The following is a 20,734-nucleotide window of genomic DNA, read 5'->3' as shown; positions in this document are numbered from 1 at the left end:
GAACCCTGTCGACCACCTTATGGGCGAACAGTTTTCGTGTGTGATTTTTAGCATCAAAATAAATAGTTTAGTTTGATAAAAACAAATACATTGCGTTCTTGTTACATTATCTTAAAGACATCACGGAATTCTGTCGTCCTGTTTACCATTCTAGAAAAATGCTATGAGGTATGGTTGTAGGAGAAGGAACCGTTCAAATGAGTCGCGCTTAGGGAAAAAGGGGCTTAATTCATGTGACTCATGCGAGCGGCGTTCTGTGAGAACTGGGCTGAATGCATGTGATACATTTGAGCGGCGCTCCATGAAAACGGGGCTTAATGCATGTGACGCATGTGAGCGGCGCTCTGTAAAAACGGGGCTTAATGCATGTGACACATTTGAGCGGCGCTTCGTGAAAACGGGGCTTAATGCACATGACACATTTGAGCGGCGCTCTTGGAAAACGGGGCTTAATGCACATGACACATTTGAGCGGCGCTCTGTGAAAACGGGGCTCAATGCACCTGGCACATTTGAGCGGCTCTCTTGGAAAACGGAGCTTAATGCAAATGCACGTGACACATTTTAGAGGCGCCTTTGGAAAACTGGGCTTCATGCATGTGACATATTTAAGCGGCGTTCTAGGAAAACGGTGCTTAATGCACGTGCGTAAAGTGTCGTTATAAATAAGCCTTTGCAGTCTGAGCACCCTTTTCAGGGACCAAACTATTCGCTCTTATGGAACTTTGTGTTTCCAATAAGTATCTTCTTAGCGAAAATCCAGTTAAGGCGGAAAGTGTTGTCCTTAACTAGCCTACTGCATAGGCTTGTCTGAGATGCCAATTTACGCACATGCATTAAGCCCCGTTTTTTTTTCAGAGGGCCGCTCAAAATTGGCTCGTACGGAACTGTGAAGATCTGTAAACCGCTGAAGGAGAATTATGGCCAATCAACCAGCTTTGCTCTATCATATCATGTTACTGGTCTAATCTGGGCCCAGGCTCTCGACGAATAGTCGACTTCCGGGAGTCAGAGTTGCCTGTTTTCCAACTTTTCAACATACGGTAAACGAGGTTGCGTAGTGAGAAATATGCGTCTGAGTATACCTGTGTTTGTTAATTGCGACAATATGACGAATCCGTTGTGTTTATTCGGAACTTCCATCTAATAGGATGTCAGAACGGTTCTTTTTAATTGTGTTTGATTTTGAGTGCAGAAACCCCAAAATGCTTCCGTTTTGTAATGTTTAATCGACGTATTTTGTGCCAACATTATCATGTTTGTAGCCTGTGATGTTTTTATTTTGTATGGAACGTACTGTTTGGGGCAGTGCTCATTGTGCGGGACAAATGTTAAAGAAAAACTATTAATTTACTTGTGTATGTACGACTAGTATTAATAATACGTTGTTTTTGATACATAACGGATCGATTTGATTGATCGATACCAAGCGATATTTACACGTGTGCGCTTGTACACTCATGTTATACTGATGGCTTAATGCATTTGCTCAAAGTATTGTCCCAGATAAACCTGTGCAATCCGAGCGGACCTCAGTGATGACACTTTGCTATCCGTTTCTAGTAAATATCTTCTTCGCGAAAATCCAGTTTAGGCGGAGAGTGTCGTCCCTGATTAGCCTGTGCCTTTAAGCTTTTTTGAATATTTTTTTTATGAGCTTCACTTAAGCAGAAAACTCAAAGAAAACGAGTTTTTTTTTTGGTGAAAGAATGAAATTATAATTTCCTTGTTGTAGTAATTCAAGAAGTACCTTTTTAAAATATTGTCCTATGAGCAACATGAAAAAAAACTAGTGTGCAAAGATATGAATAAATATCATCTTTGTCTTCTGAGACACATGCAGACTCATGATGACAATTTATTTATTCATAATTAACTGGGTTAATTTGGCATATGGACTATTTGCCTGGGATATGGAAGGTTTGCCTTATCTCAATCAGTGCTGGAACCGAATTTTGAAGGCCTTTGCAAACAGTTTGGATCCAGATGAGACGACACAGAACGTGGCGTCTCATCAGTATCCAAACTGTTTGCTATTCTGATAGTATTCTTTGAAAAAAAATCGAAGAGAATGCTAATTATAGAAATTTAGAAGACAACACTTTAGCAGACGACAAAATTCCCAGCATGCAAAGGGATAAAAGGAATTGGCAATTTTGGCTCAGGTAATGTTGCTTAGAACTATGGCTCATTTCTGTTACTATTTTGTTTGTTAACATGTTATGATGCCATTTAATAACTGTAAATTAATATCTTCTAATATTGTCATTGGTATTATTTCCTTAAAATATTAAGATTGTGCCAATAATATATTGCATGTCGTCATGCCAATATTTTCTATTTGTATCTGTATTACATCTTGAGCATTCTTGTTTTTGTGTTTCTTTTCTTCACAATGGAGCCTTGTTCTGTAAAAACTGTGCTTAATGCATTTGCATAAAGTGTGGACCCATATGAATGTGCAGGCCCGTAGCCAGAGTTTTGAAAAGGGGGGTGCGAATTTTCCCATCAACAATTGTTATTGAGCAACGAAGTGGCGAAGCGGTAGGTGGGGGGTCCCCCTCCTGCAATCGGGGATTTGAAGGTCCTTCCTCTAGACAATTTTGAAAATAAAAAATAAAATCATGCAATTTGATGGCTTTGTATCTGAATTTAGAGACTGTAGTTATACAGCATTTTATTTATGAAAATTCACATTCATTGACTATACTCAATAACTGAACGACATGAAAATGATATAACATACATGTATTCCCCACTGCCGTTTTTTAATAACCACCTTTTTTATCAGTCACGGAAATACATTATTTTATACCCGAAGCTAGTATGCGCGCTCACACTTTGTTTACATATGCAACAACACATTGATAGAATATAAAATCAACAATAAAAGCGGATATAATATCATTATTTATTGAAATCTTGATAACATTGGTGTATTTAACCATTCCAAAATTCTAACATTCTTAAATCAAGCAAATTAAAAGAAAAACAAATAGTGTTTTGTACAACAATCACTGATTAACAAAACTGGGTCTTCGCTAATCAGCATCAATACTAAACATAAATAAAAATGTCATAACTGGTTACTTGTATTTTTGTAAATTATTTTTAACAAATTACTTATCATTTTCCAAACGAATTTCAGAATACAACAATTAAGGTTTCATTAAGACCATTTAACCACAAACTACTGGTTCTATCGTCTCAAAGCCCATATAAATGTATCACAGAACGTTGAAGAAAAGATATCGACTTTTTTCCCTGTATGTTCATGATCCGTCACAGTTAATGCACATTAAACGTTCACGTCCATCTGATCATATCTGTTATAACGTTTTAAATTCATTATAAAAACTGTTTCAGAGTATGGCATATTTACTAATGTCAAGTTTGACATAATTAAAGCATTGTGAGCAGTTCTGTATGTAGAGCAGAACAGATGCCATAATGTGTTGGTAAACTACAAAAAAAGCTACATTGCTTTGTAGAAATGATTTATTTTCTTGCCAAAGAACAACAAAAAATTATCCTGTCATGAACATAGCTGATATTTTTTTCTGAAAACCCTTAAGGTTATCCGAAAATGATTGTACGGGGATATAACAAAAAGACAACGCAGTCTGTCGAAAATTCTGTATACAATCGTTAATTGTTATAAAACGTGGTATAATGCAAAATTATTAACCAGTGACTCATTAGTCTTCGGAAATAGTCGAAGGCTGTCTTTTGATTTCCGTCATTTTCGGAAGCTGGCATAACATTCTGTTAATAATGATCTAAAATGTTCTCTCTTTCTTGTCGGTAGCATATTGAATTTAACATTATTGTAACGCTTAAATACGAAGACTCAATGGATTCCGGGAAAAGATAAATAATCGTTTTTGCGTCGAATAAAGTAGGGTGCATCTTTAATATAGTTCAAATATTTTTTTACTCGTCAAAAAACATTGGGTGCGAACGCACCCAACGCACCCCCTCTGGCTACAGGTATGATGTGTGGTTAGTCAGCGCAGGCTGATCATGGACGACACTTTCCGTCTGCAGTGGTTTTTTGTTTAGAGCAGATTTCCTTTAAGTAAAAACTCCATAGAAGTGGACGGCACAGGCTGGTCTGGGACTGCACCTTATACTCATGCATTAAGTCCTGTTTTCACAGAAAGACGCTTTTATGGAAGGTCTTTGATGCTAAGCAGATTTCTCAGAATTGTCAATAATGGGTTTACACGGCAAGATATCACTGAATCCAACTACACACGGAAATGGCAGAGTCAAAGAGTCAAGAGGTGACATACATCACAGCTTATCAGTGCATAAGGCTGCCAATGCTAAGCCGAGGCAATGATTGTCTTGTCTTTCATGTGGAAATAATGTCACCTTGATGCTGAAACAATCCAAGGAAGCTAAGTTAATGAAATGATGTTATTATAACCATATTTATTCCAGCAGAAATTACCATTTCTGTGTTCATAAAAGGATCGATTGTTATTTTCTCATTGTCTTGTTGGGTGTGGAAATAACTCTATTTTTTAAAGCCTATATCTTCATTGTGATTGAGAGTGCAACACATGGTTTTATGAAATGATGTAAAATGGAATTGGACACAAACCTTTTTGGTAAGTTTTGGTGTTACTATTAATGGAATATTACTACATATTATAAAGTTCGTTTTGTAGTGTTTTAATGAAAAATAATTAAAGATTTCTTATTGTTCATCAGCTAATAAACATAACAATAGTCAGAAGTTCAGGGGCATTTATGTATTTAACCACAAGGACCTCAGATTAATATGATTTGGACAATATTTACTGTTGAATTTCAGTTTGTAACTATGATGTCCTTTTGACTTGTTTATTGAACAGTTTGTCAGCAATAATGGAGCTGGTCTCTGAGAAAACCAGGCTTTATGCATGTAAGTAATGTATCAACCAAGATTTAGCCTGTGAACAAGTCCACACAGGCTAATCTGAGACACACTCAGTCTAAATAGTCCACACAGGCTAATCTGAGACACACTCAGTCTAAATCTGAGACACACTCAGTCTAAATCTGAGACACACTCAGTCTAAATAGTCCACACAGGCTAATCTGAGACACACTCAGTCTAAATAACATAGTCCACACAGGCTAATCTGAGACACACTCAGTCTAACACACAGGCTAATGTGAGACACACTCAGTCTAACACACAGGCTAATGTGAGACACACTCAGTCTAACACACAGGCTAATGTGAGACACACTCAGTCTAACACACAGGCTAATGTGAGACACACTCAGTCTAACACACAGGCTAATGTGAGACACACTCAGTCTAACACACAGGCTAATGTGAGACACACTCAGTCTAACACACAGGCTAATGTGAGACACACTCAGTCTAAATAACAGGCTAATCTGAGACACACTCAGTCTAACACACAGGCTAATCTGAGACACACTCAGTCTAACACACAGGCTAATGTGAGACACACTCAGTCTAACACACAGGCTAATGTGAGACACACTCAGTCTAACACACAGGCTAATGTGAGACACACTCAGTCTAACACACAGGCTAATGTGAGACACACTCAGTCTAAATAACAGGCTAATGTGAGACACACTCAGTCTAACACACAGGCTAATCTGAGACACACTCAGTCTAACACACAGGCTAATGTGAGACACACTCAGTCTAACACACAGGCTAATGTGAGACACACTCAGTCTAACACACAGGCTAATGTGAGACACACTCAGTCTAACACACAGGCTAATGTGAGACACACTCAGTCTAACACACAGGCTAATGTGAGACACACTCAGTCTAACACACAGGCTAATGTGAGACACACTCAGTCTAACACACAGGCTAATGTGAGACACACTCAGTCTAAATAACATTTCCCTTAAGAAGATACTTCCTGTAAACTATAGAAATCAATAAAAGTGGAAAGTGTCGTTCTTTATAAACCTGCGCATCTTAATCTGAGACACAGGTGCTTAGCGTGTGGCTGTGATATTAATTAGTGAAAACATCATTTTGAATGATAAATAATCATATTATAACGAAAAATCAACTTGTCTGAAAAAATTAATTCACTATCATATATGTATATAACAAGGTATTCAACTCGAAATCACCCGAAAACAGGGTGCATCGCTTTGAACAGCCATTAATTCACCAATTTTGCAGCGATTTTCATGAACCCGATCTTATTCAACGCAGAAATGAATATCCTTTCTGGAAATGTATATATCTTGTTATATTTCTACACAAGCTGGGTCAAATGTTAAAAAAATAAAACGATATACAATTTGCGTAACCTACGTGACAGCGATCAGACAGGATTAATGAATGAAATCTCCAGGTGTAAAGACACACCTTCGCATTGGACCAATGAAATCACTCGTGTGTTTAAAATGTCAGCTAGTTGAAATGTATGTAAACAAAGGTTTCAAACGGCGCTGGACAGTTAATATTTATGCATAATGCAACGGCAAGCGTGGTAAGAATGTTTTTTCATACGTTTTATTGAATTATGGTATCGAGGTCCGTGAACTTTGCTGGGAAAATGCCCTTTACTCCGTGAAGATTTCAGTCTTAGATCCGGTCTGATCGATGTCAAGTGGTTGACGCGAGTTGTGTATCGTGTTATTTCTTAAAAGTTGACCAAGTATTTTTAAAAATATTGCAAGACATGTACATTTCCAGATAGGAAATTCATTTATGCGTTGAATAAGACCAAGATCGTGACCATCGCTGCAAAATTGATGAAGTAATGGCTGTTCAAAGCGATTCACCCTGTTTTCAGGTGATTTCGAGTTGAATACCTTGTTATATATGTATATTTGACAGTGAATTTTTTTTTCCAGAAAAGTTGAGTTTTCGTTATAATATGATTATTTATCATTCAAAATGATGTTTTCACTAATTAATATCATTATATAAGCCACACCCTTACCACCTGTGATCTGAGACACCCCTTTATTTTTGTGGATGAAACCCAGTTTTCCATGAGTCTGCCCACTGAAATCATTTTGTACTGGTTGTATCAAATTACTGAACTGTTAAATAAAGATGTTACTCATTCTTCATCAATAAAAAGAACTCATCTTGTCATCTCTTAAGACTATAAAACTTTGCAGTGAATAAAAAAATGTGATTCCACTTTGAACAAATCATTTGAGCCTTGGATATGCTATTGAGCTGCACCCTGGTCTGGGAAAACAGGGCTAAATGCATGTGCATATTGTCATCCCAGATTAGCCTGTGCAGAATTCACTTTCTGCCCGTATTTGATTTTTTTTTAGAAGAAACTTCTACTATACTAAAAATTCAATAAAACGGAACGTGTCATTACTTAATAATAAGCCTCATAATACACTTACATGATCATAATTGATATATGATCAGCTCATGTTCAGTCCTTTTTTCCCCCTAAACATTAGTTTGAATGTGACATCGTGGCTACAGTGATGATTTATTACACAAAAGAGGAAATTATAGTATTGTGTATGATCTATACAGCCTATTTAAATGTGAAAATCAGGAACATTTCATAATATAGAAAACACATATCAGTTTATTTCAATATTTTTTCTTACTGTGGCACATTGAGTAGTTTTCTCACACAAGACAGAACTTTGAAAAAAAAATTGTTTTCTCAGGCAGGCACTTTAATTTTTGCTGCAATTCTTTTATAATTATAATAGTATTATAACATGTTTTGTGTTCCTCCTTTAATTTGATGTTTGTATTGTAATTAACATATCTTAAAAAGAAAAAAACAACACTTGTAATTCACTGGGAAGAGGTCGGTAACTGTGCAGCTTAAATTCTGGAAATATCCCATGCTAGAAGCATAGAAATCTCATTCAGGATGCAGGTCATACTATCATTAGTTCTTAGCTAATAGCTTTTGATATTTATGATGCCAGTATTTATGTGTACCGTAAGTGTTCTGGTGATTCATACATGTGTTACTAGCAGAAAATGCATGCTCCGCAATCGCCATGTTGTCAGTTGGTGAGGTATATTTAGGACAGTTGTTTCCAAACTCAGAGAATATTGTTACAAATATTGTGATTGCATGCTTTGTTCTTGTTTGACAAGTATCTCATGTTGGAATATTTTTGGCCACAAGGTAAACAGTGCTGATAATGTATTTCCTTGATGTTAGGTTATGTAGGTATCCACAATTCTCGAAAATAACTTGTGATTACTTGTGATAAAATAATAGTTCAAACCAGATGAAGAAAACAGCATGAAATATGCTCTTGCTGAACCGCTTGTAAAACCTGCATATTTAAAGAAATAAGTTTCAGAACACAATACATAACCATTTTATTTGCCACAATACATAACCATTTTACTTGCCACATTACATAACCATTTCACTTGCCACAATACATAACCATTTTATTTGCCACAATACATAACCATTTTACTTGCCACATTACATAACCATTTCACTTGCCACAATACATAACCATTTCACTTGCTACAATACATAACCATTTCCAGGCCACATTACAAAAACTGATTTAACTGGCAACAATACATAACCATTTCACTGACCACAATACATAACTATTTCACTGGCCACAATAAATAACCATGTCACTTGCAACAATACATAAGTATTTCACTGGCAACAATACATAACCATATCACTTGCCACAATACATAACTATTTCACTGGCCACACTACATAACCATTTCAGAGGCCACAATACATAACCATTTCACTTGCCACACTACATAACCATTTCACTTGCCATGATACATAACCATTTCACATGTCACAATACATAACCATTTCACTGGCCACAATACAAACCATTCCACTTGCCACAATACATAACCAATTCACGTGCCACAATACATTATCATTTCACTGGCCACGATACATAACCATTTCAATGGCAACAATACATAACTAGTTCAATGGCCACAATACATAACCATTTCACTTGCCACAATACATAACCATTTCACTTGCCACAATACATAACCATTTCACTGGTCACATACACAATCATTTCACTGGCCACAATACATAGCACTTCACTTGCCACAATACATTAACATTTCACTGCCCACTAAACACTACACTGGCCACAATAATTAGCCATTTCACTTTCCACAATACAAAACCATTTCACTTGCCACAATACATAACTATTTCACTGGCCACAATTCATAACCATTTTACTGGCCACAAAACACAAACACTTCACTGGCCACAATACGTAACCATTAAAGCGGGTATATACGATTTTTTTTATGTGCTTAATTGTAATATATTGATAAAATATGTTACAATAACACAAAATAGGCAAGAAAAATTATACATTAAAGCCGAATTTCATAAAATGCAGCAAAGACAAATTAGCGCACCGAGCCGATTGTGACGTACATATTTTCCTACAATAACCGAAGCATTCGTCTTTGTATTAGGATCGGAGTTAGTGTTCGTGTGTCGTATGAATAGATATCGTTGCAGGAATTCAAATAAACCGTTAAACTAAGTTTAGATTCACATCGTACATGTATGGTATACATGCTGGCGAATTCGGCTGTACAGCCGTTTTCAATTTCAGAATTAAATATCTGGCTTATTCCGCATTTTTCGACACATGTTCTTCTTAACTTTTATTTTAATTTATATTGAAATATATATATACTAAGTTTTTTACACATTTTATATAAATTCATAAATATTTGACAAAATCGTATATACCCGCTTTAACTTGCCACAATACATAGCCATTTCACTTGCCACAATACATAACTATTTCATGGGTCACAATACATAACCACTTAACTTGCCATTTACATAAACATTTCACTGGCCACAATAAATAACCAATAAACTTGCCACAATACATAATCATTTCAATGGCTACAATACATAACCATTTCACTTGCCACATTACATAACCATTTCAATTGCCACAATACATAACCATTTCACTAGCCACAATACATTATCGTTTCACTGGCCACAATACATAGCCATTTCACTGTCCACAATACATAACCATTTCAATTGCCACAATACATAACTATTTCACTGGCCACAATTCATAACCATTTCACTGGCCACAATAAACAAACACTTCACTGGCCACAATACATAACCATTTAACACGCCACAATACATAACCATTTCTCTTGCCACAATACATAACTATTTCACTGGTCACAATACATAACCACTTCACTGGCCATTTACATAAACATTTCACTGGCCACAATAAATAACCAATTCACTTGCCACAATACAAAATCATTTCAATGGCCACAATACATAGCCATTTCACTTGCCACAATACATAACCATTTCACATGCCACAATACATAACCACTTCACTGGCCACAATACATAACCATTTCAATGTCAACAATACATAACTATTTCAATGGCAACAATACATAAAAACTTCACTGGCCACAATACATAACCATTTCACTTGCCACAATACATAACCATTTCACTGGCCACATGCATAACCATTTCACTGGCCACAATACATAACCACTTCACTTGCCACAATACATAACCATTTCACTGCCCACAAAACAACTATTTCACTGGCTACAATACATAACCATTTCACTGACCACAATACATAACCATTTCACTTGCCACAATACATAACTATTTCAATGGCCACAATACATAAACACTTCACTGGCCACATACATAACCATTTAACTGGTCACAATACATAACCATTTCAATGGCCACAATACATAAACACTTCACTGGCCACATACATAACCATTTCACTGGTCACAATACATAACCACTTCACTTGCGACAATACATAACCATTTCACTTGCCACAAAACATTACCATTTCACTGGCCACAATACATAACCATTTCACTTGCCACAATACATAACCATTTCACTTGCCACAATACATAACCATTTCACTTGCCACAATACATAACTATTTCAATGTCTACAATACATAAACACTTCACTGGCCACAATACATAACCATTTCACTTGCCACAATACATAACCATTTCACTTGCCACAATACATAATCATTTCACTTGCCACATTACATAACCATTTCACTTGCCACAATACATAAACCATTTTACTTTCAACAATACATAACCATTTCACTTGCCACAATACATAACTATTTCACTGGCCACAATACATTACCACTTCACTGACCACAAAACATGACCATTTCACTTGCCACAATACATAACCACTTCACTGGCCACAATATATAACCATTTCACTGCCCACAAAACATAATCATTTCACTGACCACAATACATAACCACTTCACTGGCCATAATACATAAACATTTCACTGGCCACAATACATGTACATAACAATTCACTGGCCACAATAAATAACCATTTCACTGACCACAATACATTACCATTTCACTTGCCACAATACATAACCATTTCACTGGCCACAATACATAACCATTTCACTGGTCACAATACATAACCATTTCACTGGCCACAATACATTACCATTTCACTTGACACAATGCATAACCATTTCATTTGCCACTATACATAACCATTTCACTGGCCACAATACATTACAATTTCATTTGACACAATTCATAATATTAATTTGCAGGTCCATGATCTTGTACTTACCAGGTACGTAACCATTAACTTACGCGGTACACTACCATTCCCTTGCCCTGATAAAACCCCGAAAATGTGCCATGGTACCTATTAGTATTCACTTATCCTGGTACCTATCCATTCACTTGCCCTGGTACCTAACAGGTGTCTGCAGGTTTAAGGATAAGGCTGCAACGAGGGGGTAGAACAAATATAATGAGGTTTTAATCAAAGCCCATTTTATTTAACCAACCGAAACATGGGATTTATCGCCCGTAAGTAGCAGTAATTTCGTCTGGTCAATAGATCATGGAGTTATCGTGAGGAAATACTGCTTTAAGTAGGTGCGAAAAACACAACCATTTGACTGTCCAGTCTCGCTTACTGTTACATTAAAGCCATTGCACCACTCAACAAGTCAGGTCTCATAAGTTGGCCTGGGTAAACATTTATCGGGTACAGCTTGCACTGCTGCATTCCCGCAGCCAATTATTGTGATTGTCTGCTCTTTTCCAGACAGACTAAGGGCAGTAATAAGCACCAGCAACTATGGATGGTGGTTTGTGATTAACTGTTATCCATTTTTCATCAATGGTGAAAATCTGGTGGGGTTTATCAGTTAATTCATGTTTTGTAAATGTCATCACAAGAGCAATCATAGCTAGAGCTTGATAAAGGGCTCTCTGTTTTAGAACTTTGAATTTTTGCCGAGGCTTCAAGAAATCATAGAACCATTTTACAGACAGGTGGTTATCTTGTTTATCTTTTTCCCAACTGAACAGCAAAGTCAATGCAATGTAAATACATTCTTTCATATAGTGTACACATAGATATATTCAGCCATTCTTTTTAAATGTTCCATCTAATTTAGTTTTTCATCATATGTTAACAAAGGCACACCTCCGGCAGATTGAATGTTGAAGTTGCGTCTCGAAGAGCAGTTTGTTGCATGTTGAATGAGACCATCTTTTTTCACTAGTTTGTATGAATTGGAGAGGGCTTTTGGTGATTACAATATTTTTTTCTTTATTTCTTTTCGAAAAGCCTCAAAAAAAGCAAAAAAGTGAAAAATCACCATTTTTAAAAGTTTGTCTGAAAAATCTACTAACAGTAATAATTTACTACGATTTCTGATATGAAGCGCTGTCAATCAAAGTGTAATGTTTACGTCGTCTGCTTCACTTTGCACTTTATGTAGTCAAAAGAACAAAAACAATGAATGGAATATGGATAAATTTGTATTATTTTAGTAAAACTAAGATTTTGAAATGCCATTATACTTGTTTTTTTCCTAATTTTTGTTTTTTCAATTTAAGTTATGTCGGTTTATAAAAATTTTCCAAGTGCATGCATATGACGTCATCACAAGAGTCTTGTTCTTAATGTAAACAAAATGCTCAAGACCTGGAGACGCACGATATTAGGGAATCATACGATTGATATACATTCACTGGATGAGGTACATAACCATTGACTCACTCTGGTCCATTACAATTCACTTGCACAAGGGCATACCTATTTACTTGCTCAGGTACAACACCATTTTCAATTGCTCAGTAAATAACAATTTGACAGCCAGGGTTCATAACTATTGAATTTTCCAGGTACCCAAACATTTAGTTGCGCTGGCAAATAACTATTTACTTGTACAGGAACATAACCATTCCTTTGCCAAGGTACATAACAATTCATTTTACTTGGTACAAAAACATTTACTTGCCGTGATACAAACCAGGTTCAAACTTATTCACCTGCACAATTAACGATTATTACGTAAAAATTCTTTTGCAAATAGACATAACTTTTTAAATGCTCATGAAAAATACAATTTACTTGCTCAGGCACATTACCATTTGACTGCCAAAGTGAATAGGCAATAATATTCACTAGGTTTGACATCCACTTGCTCGGACCCTTCACTCACCCTGGTATATAACCATTCGCTTGCACAGGGACATAATCATTTGTTTGCACAGGAACATAATGATTGACCTCCTCAGATACAAAACCAGTTCCTTGCTCAGAAACATAACCACTCACTTGTTGAAGCACAAAATCATTAAATTGTTCAAGTATATTATCATTCATTACTTCAAGTACAAAATCAATCACTTGCTTATGTACATAAGACCAGTCTTTGTAAGTTATTTAGACCTTTCTCTTTCATGTCTTAGACTTGTCTTTCTCCATGACTACGACCTGTCTTTATCAATGTCTTAGATCTATCTTTGTCAGTTCTAATATCTATATCTTTGTCCATGTCTTATATTTGTCTTTATCTATGTTTTTGACTGGTCTTTGTCAATCTTTAAAACATGTATTTGTAAATGTCTTAGACATATCTTTGTAAATGTTTGTTTAACCTGATTTTGGCAATGTCTTAGACATGGCTTTTTCAATGTCTTAAAAATGTCTTTGTAAACATCTTAGACCTGTCTTGATTGATATTCATTGTATCTTTGACCTAGCTATATGTCTGTGTTGCTGTTTTAAACCTGCAATTGGCCATGTCTAAAACCTGTCTTTAGCCATGTCTTTAACCTTTCTTTGACCATGTCTTTAACCTTTCATTTGCCATGTCTTAAACCTGTTTTGGTCATGTCTTAAACCTGTCTTTGGTCATCTTTTAAACCTGTCTTTGTCCATGTCTTAAATCTGTCGTTGACTATGTTTAAAACCTGTATTTGATCATGTATTAAACATGTTTTTGATCATGTCTTAACACTGCATTTTACCATGTCTTAAACCTGTCTTTGGTCATGCCCCTAACATGTCTTTGGTTATGTCTGAAACTTTTCTTTGGCCATGTTTGAAATCTGCCTTTGGTCATGTCTTAAACCTGTCTTTGGTCATGTGTTAAATCTGTCTTTGGTCATGTCTTCAACATGCCTTTGCCAATGTCTTAAACCTGTATTTAGTAATGTCTTAAACCTGTCTTTGGCCATGTCTTAAACCTTTCTTTAGTCATGTCTTAAACCTGTCTTTGACCATATCTTAATCCTGTCTTTGGCTATGTCTTAAAACTGGCTTTAGTCACAGCTTAAACTTGTCTTTGGTCATGTCTTAAACCTGTCTTTTACCATGTCTTAAACCTGTCTTTGGTCATGTTTGAACCTGTGGTTGGCATGTTTTAACATCTCTTTGGTCATGTCTCAAACCTGTCTTTTGATAAGTCTTAAACCTATCCCTGGCCAGGTCTTAAACCTGTATTTAGCCATGTCTAAAACCTCTCTTTTTCCATGTCTTAAACCTGTCTTTTGCCATGTCTTAATTAAGTATTTTGCCATATCTCAATAAGGTCTGTCTTTGGCTTTGTCTTAATTAGGTCTTTGGCCATGTATTTAACCAGTCTTTGGCCATGTATTTATCCTGCCTTTTGCCTAGTCTTAAACCTGTCATTAGCCATGCTTAAACCTGTTTTTCCATGTATTAAACCTGCATTTGGTCATGTCTTTTATCTGTCTTTGGTCATGTCCTTGACCTGTCTTTGTTCATGTCTTAAACCTGTCTTTAGCCATGTATCAAATCTGTCTTTAGTCATGTCTGAAACCTTTTTTGGTCATGTCTGAAACCTATTTTTGGCCATGTCTTAAACCTGTCTTTGGTCATGTCTTAAACCTGTCTTTGGCAATGTCTTAAACCTGTCTTTGGCCATTTATTTAACTTGTCTTGAACATGTCTTAAACATGGCTTAGGTCATGTCTTAAACCTGTCTTTAGTCATGTCTGAAACCTGTCATTGGCCATGTCTTAATTATTTATATGGCCATGTCTTAAACCTGCATTTTGCACTGTAAAAAACCCCTCTTTTTCCATGTCTTAAGCCTGTCTTTTGCCATGTCCTATTTTAGCCTTTGGTCATATCTCAATAAGGTCTTTGGCTATGTCTTAATTATGTCTTTGGCCATCTATTAAACCAGTCTTTGGCCATGTATTAAACCTGCCTTTGGCCACGTCTTAAACCTGTCATTAGCCATGACTTATACCTGTTTTTTCCATGTATTAAACCTGTCTATGGTCATGTCTTTTATCTGTCTTTGGTCATGTCCTTGACCTGTCTTTGGCCATGTATTAAACCTGTCTTTGGCCATGTATCAAATCTGTCTTTGGTCATGTCTGAAACCTTTTTATGCCCCCATTTCAAAGAAAAGGGGGTATATAGTTTTCGCACTGTCCATCGGTCGGTCGGTCGGTCACACTTTTCGTGTCCGCTCTCTAATTCAAATAGTTTTCATCCGATCTTTACCAAACTTGGTAAGAAGTTGTATCCAGACAATATCTAGGTCAAGTTCGAATATGGGTCATGCCGGGTCAAAAACTAGGTCACAGGGTCACTTAGTGCATTTCAAGGATTTAGCATGGTGTCCGCTCTCTAATTGAAGTAGTTTTCATCTGATCTTTACTAAACTTGGTCAGAAGTTGTATCAAGACAATATCTAGGTCAAGTTCGAATATGGGTCATGCCGGATCAAAAACTAGGTCACGAGGTCACTTAGTGCATTTCAAGGATTTAGCATGGTGTCTGCTCTCTAATTGAAGTAGTTTTCATCTGATCTTTACTAAACTTGGTAAGAAGTTGTATCAAGACAATATCTAGGTCAAGTTCGAATATGGGTCATGCCGGGTCAAAAACTAGGTCACGGGGTCACTTAGTGCATTTCAAGGATAAAGCATGTTGTCCGCTCTCTAGTTTATGTGGCTTTCTGATTTATTTTGATATTCTAACATTGCGTTTAGATTTCGAAAAATTCTCATAACTTCTATGTCGCTTCAGATAGTAGTTTCATATTTGGCATGCATGTGTATATGGACAAGGCCTTTCCATACGCACACAAATTTTGACCCCTGTGACCTTGACCTTGAACTTAGGGTCCGCGTTTAGGTTCGAAATCTGCGTTAAGGATTTGAAAAAAGCTAATAACTTCTACCTATACTTTTATGTAGTGACAAAGTTACAGTTGGGGGCATCCGTGTCTTGTGGACACATTTCTTGTTTGGTCATGTCTTAAACCTGTTTTTGGCCATGTCTTAAACCTGTCTTAATTAAAATTGTCTTGAACATGTCTTAAACATGGCTTAGTCCATGTCTTTAACCTTTCTTTAGTCATGTCTGAAACCTGTCATTTGCCATGTCTTAATTATTTCTGTGGCCATGCCTTAAAGCTGTATTTTGCCATGTCTAAAACCCCTCTTTTTCCATGTCTTAAACCTGTCTTTTGCCCTGTTCTTATTAAGTCTTTGGCCATATCTTAATAAGGTCTTTGGCTATGTCTGAATGAGGTCTTTGACCATGCATTAAACCCGTTTTTGGCCATGTATTAAATCTGCCTTTTGCCACGTCTTAAACCTGTCATGAGCCATGTCCTAAGCCTTTTTTCCATGTATTAAACATGCCTTTGGTCATGTCTTTTATCTGTCTTTGGTCATGTCCATGACCTGTCTTTTTTGGTCATGTCTTAAACTTGGTTTTGGCCATGTCTTAAACCTGTCTTTTGTCATGTCTTAAATCTGTCTTTGGCAATGTCTTAAACCTGTCTCTGGCCATTTATTAAACTTGTCTTGAACATGTCTTAAACATGGCTTAGGCCATGTCTTAAACCTGTCTTAAGTCATGTCTGAAACCTGTCATTGGCCATGTCTTAATTATTTCTGTGGCCATGTCTTAAACCTGTATTATACCATGTCTTAAGTTTGTCTTTGGCCATGTCTAAAACCTGTCATTTTCCATGTTTTAAACCTGTCTTTGGCCATGTGTTAATTATGTCTTTTGCCATGTATTAAATCTGTCTTTGTCAATGTCTTAGACTCATTGTCAAGGTGCAAAACCAACATGTGAAACGCAGACATAAATATTGGACCTGAAGTCATACGGAAATAACATAATTAATGGAGTAAGAAAATTATTGTACTAATAAAAAACAAAGGCTGACATGTGTAAGGAATAATCATATCCTGTTTGGCCTTTATTTCCAAACTTGGCAACATCTGTCTAACTTCTGATTGTTCTATAATGGTCTGGCAATGATTGTGTGCCCATTTCGACAATGTTTACTGTTTTCTGCCATCAACAGATCTGTCAAACATGATAGCATTGTTTACAAAACAAGGAACTGAGATAGCTGTTTCAAAAGTAGTCAATTAAAATACAGAAGATATTGACTGTTAATTAATTTATTACATTTCTTTTTGTATTCCTTGCTTAATTAAAAAATGAGAACTATTTGAGGATCTATTTGTTGTTTTTTTAAGTTGAAGAGCAAAATGCTACATTTAGCTTTTGCAGATTACTCATCTTATTCTAAAATAGCAAATCTCTGTTGTTAAGGTAGCGCACCTCTAATGGGCACATATCCAAATATAATTTAATTAATTATTTTCCTAATCAGCATCATTTCACTGAACTACATGCAAATTTGTAGGTAGGCTTTCCATGCTTTAAAAAAAAATATACCGATTTTTTCAAAACCACCCTCACGCTCGGCTTTTGTCCAGTTTATTTTCACCCCTGGGGTATATAAAATTTCCATAATTCATTCAAATTTCCAAATATGGGAATGCAGTTGGTGTGTACAGATGCAGTAAAGGTGTTTAAAGTTTAAACAAGATGAAATAAGTATTATTTTACAGACATTTATTTTTTACAAATTTTAATCTATAGAATAGCGCCATGATATGTAAGTGATTTCAGCCAAGTAAAAATTGGGTCGGTTAAAAACAAAGTGTCATAAAATTCAAAATAGTAGCATTTAAGTTATATTTTAAACTTAGTTTTTATAGAAACACTATATAAAGCAAAAATACCAAATAATTGACAGATTTACCGTTTACTTTTTGAAATAAAAATTAAAATGCAACATGCATCATTCATATTTTCAGCAGTAAATTAATCAATTTAGCCATAACGTTGTTTTAATTTTAAAATTGAAGGATGTGCAAACAATTTTCAACATATTTAACAATAAACATAGCTTATGTGCTATATTAAATCAAATTACGTTAGAAAAGAAATAAAACGCGTCGCAAAAAGTATGCGATGTCGGCAGGAATCGAACCTGCGCGGGACGATCCCAAAAGATTTCTAGTCAATCGCCTTAACCACTGGGCCACAACAACTTCACATTAGAGCATCCTTAAATAAGATATCCATAAGTAAACAGGTAAAAGGCTCGCTCGATCTTTGAAGAAATCGCGAAATCGTATTTTTCAGATGATAATTGTATCAAAGTCAATATTTATAGTGAAAATAATGTATTCTAAATGAATAAGTTAAACATATATCAAAATTGGAAGTTTGAAAAAAATAAAATGCATCTCTCGGAAATAAGCGATCATTGAAGATCGGCAATGATCGTTAAATAAATAGCGGGAAATCATTAGAGGTGCGCTACGTTAAATGTAGTAAATCTATGTTGTTAAATCTTTTTGTTCATGATGATTATGTTACATTTAGCACTTGTGTTTATTCTTTACGTACGTGGTAGTAAATATATTGTCATCAATATCTTTAGAGTCCAATTTCACTTTCATTTCTTAAAAGATAAATTTTAACTTTCACAAGTATGATAACATGAAGTCTCCTGGTAAATATTTTCAAGATATGCTATTTACAGTATTTCTATTCATATTTTCATGTGTTTCTCAAGGGATTTTACAGAAAATTTCACAGAACTACTCTTAACAAGTGCCACTTCATACATATGTACATGTATATGTTTATTTTTCATTTATTACATTTACTACATTCATTTTATTATTACATTTATGCATATCAATTATATTTGTCCAAGTTCTATGAGGCTAATGTTACTTACCCAGGGAAAAAAGCTAGGTAATTATATTAATGTTTTCACAATATTTGAACACAAAGAATAGATGCTAAAACTATATAATTATTTAATAAATATGCACCCAATGTTGCCATAAATACATTTAATGATTCAGAACACTTTGCCACCAGGCAAACCCAATGTTGCCATATATACATTTAATGATTTAGAACACTTTGCCACCAGGCACACCCAATGTTGCCATATATACATTTAATGATTTAAAACACTTTGCCACCAGGCACACCCAATGTTGCCATATATACATTTAATGATTTAGAACACTAATGATTAAGAACACTTTGCCACCAGGCACACTCAATATTGCCATATATACATTTAATGATTTAGAACACTTTGCCACAAGGCACACCCAATGTTGCCATATATACATTTAATGATTTAGAACATTTTGCCACCAGGCACACCAAATGTTGCCATATATACATTTAATGATTTAGAACACTTTGCCACCAGGCATTAATTTTCACTCGTTTCTTGTGAATGTGCAGATGTATATACATACATCTCTCTGCAAAATAAATATTATGTATAAAAGTTGTAATAAATGTAATAGGCACAAATGCAGTACTTATTTACACTAATTTACACAAAAAATCACCACTATGCAATTTTCTTCTAACAAAAATATATACATTGATATGTAAAATAACTTCTCCTCCCATAAGCGAAAAAAAAACGCATAACATACTAGTCGCTGCACTCCAGTGCGACGCCAATGATCTCAATTAAAATTTTAACTGGCTGTGTGAATTATTTGGAATGTCTATTTTATATGAATGTTTTGTTTTCACAAGATTTCTTGACACCCATTTCCAAATCTGTATTGTAGCTGTGTTCAGACTGTCCATGATTTTCCTAAAATGTGTATGATATTGAAAGTCTTTCGACCTTTAAGTAGGCTTTTCATATGTTCATTTTTATATTAAGCTTGTCATGCAAAAATGAGTCTTAAACCGCTTGAGACAATAAGCGTTGGTCTAACCAGCCTGCGTAGTCGTGCAGTCTGGCCAGAAGCTACCCTACATGTATCTGCTTTAAAACTCATGCAAGTTTGACAGCAGACACAAAAGGTTTAAAAACAGTGGCATAAGACCCATTTTTGCATGATGTGGGTAATTATTCAGAATAAAATATCAAGAGTATTCCCAATTGTGAATAAACCAAGGTTTGGTGTTCTAATGTGCAGAACAAACACACATTTAGGTTTATTTACAGATAAACATTTATTTGTAAACCTTGTAACACATCAAAATAGCATTAAAAACACAACTTTAAATCAG

General features: G+C 35.5%; 1 protein-coding gene across 1 annotated transcript in view; it reads left to right on the top strand.

Moving 5' to 3' along the window:
- Positions 1–4,321: 4,321 nt before the first annotated feature.
- Positions 4,322–20,734, top strand: part of LOC127880014 (uncharacterized) — an 84,952-nt gene continuing 68,539 nt past the window's right edge. Inside the window, exon 1 of the mRNA XM_052427216.1 lies at positions 4,322–4,616. The gene's annotated coding sequence lies outside the window, so the exon portion shown is untranslated. The remainder of the gene's footprint in view (positions 4,617–20,734) is intronic.

Source organism: Dreissena polymorpha, chromosome 4 (assembly GCF_020536995.1).
Source record: "Dreissena polymorpha isolate Duluth1 chromosome 4, UMN_Dpol_1.0, whole genome shotgun sequence".
NCBI lineage: Eukaryota > Metazoa > Mollusca > Bivalvia > Myida > Dreissenidae > Dreissena > Dreissena polymorpha.
Note: the sequence above shows the minus strand (reverse complement) of the source record. Positions and strands in the feature narration are given on the sequence as shown.